At 37.7% G+C, this 5,437-nt stretch overlaps 1 long non-coding RNA gene across 1 annotated transcript in view; it reads right to left on the bottom strand.

Moving 5' to 3' along the window:
• The window catches only part of LOC107183142, a 6,587-nt gene extending 1,686 nt beyond the window's left edge, over positions 1-4,901 (bottom strand). The window contains exons 1-2 of the long non-coding RNA XR_001513911.1: positions 4,811-4,901; positions 1,785-1,787 (exon numbers count right to left, since the gene is read on the bottom strand). This is a non-coding gene — a long non-coding RNA (uncharacterized LOC107183142). The remainder of the gene's footprint in view (positions 1-1,784; positions 1,788-4,810) is intronic.
• Positions 4,902-5,437: the final 536 nt, after the last annotated feature.

The raw sequence follows: 5,437 nt of genomic DNA, 5'->3' as shown, positions 1-5,437 counted from the left end.
GGTATCCCTAGAATGACAGCAACTAAGGACAATGTCTTCAAATCAAAAGAATGGCAGGTTAACTGATTTAACAAAATGAAATAAATTCCACAAGATTGTCTTTCTGGTAGGGTTCATCCTCAGCCTGTGTGAGTGGTACCTGTGGCTTACAAAAATATGGTTGAAGAAAATAGTACCCTCTGTCCTGGTTAAGCAGTATAAGAGTTCCAGAGAAGCAGTAACCAACATTAAGTAATGATACTTGATAAAATATGTAATATACATAGCTTTACTAAGAGATGGGATGTCATCTCTTGGGAGGAGAGTTCACATTTTTTTTTCCAGATTGGGATGTTCTTAGAAGTGAACATTTAACTTCATGAGGTTTTATTATTGTCAGAGACTCATTGGAAAGTCCTCCGTGTGTGGTAACTCCAGCCACTGTGACATAATACGTTAATATATTAAATTTTGCTGCCTGAGTGAGAGATACAAGTTGTTTATAGGACAGCAGTGTAATATAGCTCAAAAGACAGGTCAATGATGGCTATTGGTATGGTTAGGAAAGTACTAGTATGGGGAAGAAATGACTGATGTCATATGTTGGTGTGACTATTTTATTAGAAATGAATAGGTGAACAACATTTAGAGGCTTACTACATACTAGAGGACAGGCTAATGTTAATATTATTTAATGTTGCCGAAACCGGTTTGGCTCAATGGATAGAGCGTCGGCCTGTGGACTGAAAGGTCCCAGGTTCGATTCCGGTCAGGGGCGTGTACCTTGGTTGCGGGCACATCCCCAGTGGGAGATGTGCAGGAGGCAACTGATCGATGTTTCTCTCACATCGATGTTTCTAGCTCTCTATCTCTCTCCCTTCCTCTCTGTAAAAAATCAATAAAATATATTTAAAAATATATATATTATTTAATGTTATTATTAGTTAGTCCAGGGTAATATTTAGTAATAACATTGACCAATATTAACTAATTGTATTGGTGAAAATATCTCAAGTGAATGTAGCAAGGAACATTTGTTGTAGATTGTGTTCCCCAGGGAAGTAAACCAAGGATGAAACAAGAGGCTAAAAATTTCAGCAGTCCCTAGTGAAGTCGATATTGGGACATCCCTGGTGAACCTCTACAAGTTTTTTTAAATCCAATAAAGGAACCAAACAAGCCCAGAATTTAGAATGAACTTAAGAAACTTGGCCATCTAACGCTCAACAACTGATAACATCACTGCCCCAGCTAGTTCAAACCAAAGTAAAGTCTGTGCAAACTTAAATTACAGGACTCAACCCCAGCCTCTCTTGATTATAATCTATATCCTCTTATACACACCAGTGATATAAGATATATTAGAAAAAAATTGTTTGTATGATATTGTGTCCTGGAGGCCATTGAAATGTGCATGAAGAAACATGCTGCCATCTAGAAGCTGAAGAGACACATACCAGGACTGACCTAGCAAGATGGCTCATCTAACTGGGTAAATGTTTTCCTCCAAGTCCCACATGGTTCAGGGTTCAGGATCTGGAAGAGGAGCTGCACACAAATTAAAGAGAAGAGACAAGAGATAATTTGGAAATAATGGGAGGCCAGGCAGGTAAGTCTAACTCAAGGGGAAGGACTTCCACCGGTGCTCAGGCCTCACCAAGCTTTTATTGGTTTGGGATACACCCATAGCCCTTAGGCAGGGAAGTTCCAGTAACAAACAGACTATCTTATCAATAAGGATTTACATGACTATTTTATCAATAAGGATTTACATGACTATCTGGTGGGGAAGTTGCTTCAGCTACCATCTGGATTAACAGAGGTGGTGCACAGCTCTGACCTTTGCTAGGGCTTCAAAGGTCACCAGCCTTCCGGGTTCTCTGTCCATACCTCTCTGCTAGTGAAGACAATAGGTGGTTTCCCACATCTAACAAAATCCATCTAATAATATCAATCAACAATCCTTAAACACACACACACACACACACACACACACAAATAGCTTATCCAGAAATGTGACATCTGGTTTACCTATTGAGTTGGTACACTATCTGAAAAAAATAAACTTTAATAGTATGAGAGTCTATTAATATCTGGGACTCATCTTCCAAAGCTCTTGTATCCTGAACAACCAAGTTGAACATATCTTTCAGTTATGCTTATCCTATGTTTACTGACTCAGATAGCTGTTATCTTTTATTTAAAAATTGGAGGACAGATGCTTTAATACCACTGATGGTTGACTTGGTCCATCTGCCCAATGTGAGCAACACTGGATATCACCTAGATGATGTTCAGCAAAGTTACTATAACCAAGTACCTCAGATAATTGTATGCAAAGCATATGGCAATTGTAATGGACTTGGCAAAATTGTTCATCGAAAACAGATTCATTCACCAATCTATATAGTGAAGCCAGAAGCTTTGGATAGGAATAGAACAAACCTCCCAATGTGTTAAATGTAAATACTCACCAAAGGGGCAGTTCTCCACCTGTCCTGTGGAATTCCAAAATCGTTCTTATGCAGATGACTGAAATTGCAACCTGCGCTCACATCAGCAGGACCAAGGTGGCGGGGGTGGCATCTCGTTGTGGGCTAGAGAAACGTCAGTGCTACTAACCAAAAAGCAGTCATCCCAACAGCTCTTTAAGTCAGCAAGGACTCTCCATGACAATAGCATCATAAAATTGTCCTCCAGGGGATCAGGTAAGCACATGTTTGATGAGTGGACTAACAGGAGCTTTATTATCTTTCTCAATGTTCCAAATGAATAATATGTCATAAACTTTTCAAAGTGAATTACTTCTCTGTATATGGAGACACCATGGCTACAGCAACCTAGCTATTACCACCCTCATTAATCGCATTGTATACTCATAAGTAAAATGATTTATAAGTAGGTAATAAGAAAAATGATTCAAAATCAAAATGATTACCATTGACAAAGAAAATAAATTACACCCAAAGTCATGAAAGGTTAGGCACAGATTGGTAATAAGCCTTGGACTTCTCATTCGCCTAACCCGTACTGAAACATAAAATAGAGGCCCATGCCGATCGTAACTATATACCTAGCTAGAGCACTCAACCAAGCCAACAGATTTAGAACAGTAGAAGGAGAAGAATGTTTATTTAATGTTTCTTCAATGATGGCCCTGAGAATGTAGGAGGAGGCACAATGTTAATTATACACAAGGTCCCTGAAGCACAATCATAATATCGTCATGCCAATAGCCACCACAATGAGGCTAATAGATTGGAAGTGGTCTCACCATACAGATGGCCTTAAATCATGCTCATACTATGACACAATTTAAATACCAATAATTTTTCCTACTAAAGTGATATTGCTGATAAGGTGGCTCATAAATTTATAAAATATTTTCTTTTATTGGAAAAGGAATGCCAGCAGTAGCACTTGTTACTCTCAGTGCTTTCACAATGCCTCATTTTGGCAGATCAGCAAGGAGGACTAGAGCTGTGAACCAGTTGGCATCTACACAGTGTAGTGTATCTTTTCCAAAAATATTATGCATAAGCTCTCTGGAAATAAGAGAATGGAAATTGAAAAATATGATCCTATATAATAAAAGCCTAATATGCTAAGTGTCCAACCGTTCATTTGACTGTTTAACCAGTCACTATGATGCACACTGACTACTAGGGGGCAGATGCTCCAACCATTAGGTTAGCCTGCTGCTGGGGTCTGGCCAATCGGGACTGGGTGAGATGGACTGGACGTTCCCCGAAGACCTCCTGTGGTCTCTTCCTGGCCTCTAAAATATTTCTTCTAATTAGTTACCTTACAATGTGCACAAATCCATGCACCAGGCCTCTAGTTTTTAATATTTTCACCATCAAAAAGTATTGGTAATAACATCACAAGAAATAAAATGGCTTTTCAATAGGAAGTAGAATTTATAAATTTGTAATACTAGTTTACTTGATCCTAAACTTATTTCTTGATGTTTGAAGACTTTCTGCATATGTCATGTTTTGTACACATAAATCTATTGAGAATTTTGGAAAAATATTTTAAAATTATAAGGATCTCTTAGTCACTGTCCCTTAAAACAAGATAACTGGAACTAGAGGTAGCTCAAAAATAGATCTGATTGATTTCTGAGAATGAGAGCAATGCTATACCTTGCAGTAATTAAGTTAGCTAGCAATAGCATGTTTTGTAACCAGATTGGAAAAAATCTGTACCATGCTGTTCTTTGTTATTAAGTTTGGTCAGGGAACAGATCACAATCAGAAGACTGAATGTGGCAAGCCCCTATACAGTCAGTCCTACCAGGCTTATATTTTGTAAACTCACACCCATAAACATAATTTTATAGTTATATTATCTACACATGCATGATACTAGATCTTTATTATAAAACTAGAAGCCCAGTGCATGAAATGCATGGACAGATAGGGTCCCTGGTGGCTCCTGGCTGCTGGCCGGTCCTTCCTTCATTTCGTGCTGCCCCCTGGTGGTCAGCACAAGTTATAGTGAGTGATCGAATTCCCGAGGGGACTCTATGCATATTAGGCTTATATATATATATCTATATATATCTCTATATATGTATATATAGAGATATATATAGATATATATATATAGATATGAGAACAATGTAGTGAATTGATTCTGGTGTAACAAAAAAGGTATATTTATTCAACACCTGATTCAAGGTGGTGAGACTTGGTAAATCTCACTGTAATACAGGAGATTCTGTTACACTCCACTCAGACTTGGGAAGCAGTGAGTGAATATGAGAAGACTCAAAGTGATCCTTTCACTGAATGATCCTGGCCAGGTATATTCCGGATTCCTTAACAATACTATAGGGTGTCTCCCAAAAATGTGTATACACTTTAACAGCTGATAGCTCAAGTTTGAAAAAGAAATGTATTTTAATAAATACTGCTTTTATAATTACTCAAAGTGTGTGTATACATTTTAAGGACACCCTATATATCTTTCCCACTGTTAAAATAAAATTTTACTTTTATAAGATTTATAGGTCAAGGTGTCCATTTTCATCTAAACTGCTATAGAAATGCATTTCTTAACGTTTCAAATTATGCCACCACTTTTTACCAAAGACAGCAATAACCTGAATGCACTTCAGTGTTGATTATAGCCTCCACTTCTCCACCATTCATTGAGGACATCTAAACTGCTATAGAAATGCATTTCTTAACATTTCAAATTATGCCACCACATTTACCAAAGACAGCAATAACCTGAATTCACTTCAGTGTTGATTATAGCCTCCACTTCCCCACCATTCATTGAGGAGTATATCCCGTTAATTATAGTTCCTAAATAATTCTTGAATCTGTCTTTTTTTTCCCATCAGAGTCCATCTCTACTGTTAATTTAATCACCTCCTATTTTGAGTAGGGCCTTACAGAAATTGTTTTCCTGTCTGTAACATTGCCCTCTAGTTAACTTCGATGTT

Source organism: Myotis davidii, unplaced genomic scaffold (genome assembly GCF_000327345.1).
Source record: "Myotis davidii unplaced genomic scaffold, ASM32734v1 scaffold99, whole genome shotgun sequence".
NCBI classification, from domain to species: domain Eukaryota; kingdom Metazoa; phylum Chordata; class Mammalia; order Chiroptera; family Vespertilionidae; genus Myotis; species Myotis davidii.
Note: the sequence above shows the minus strand (reverse complement) of the source record. Positions and strands in the feature narration are given on the sequence as shown.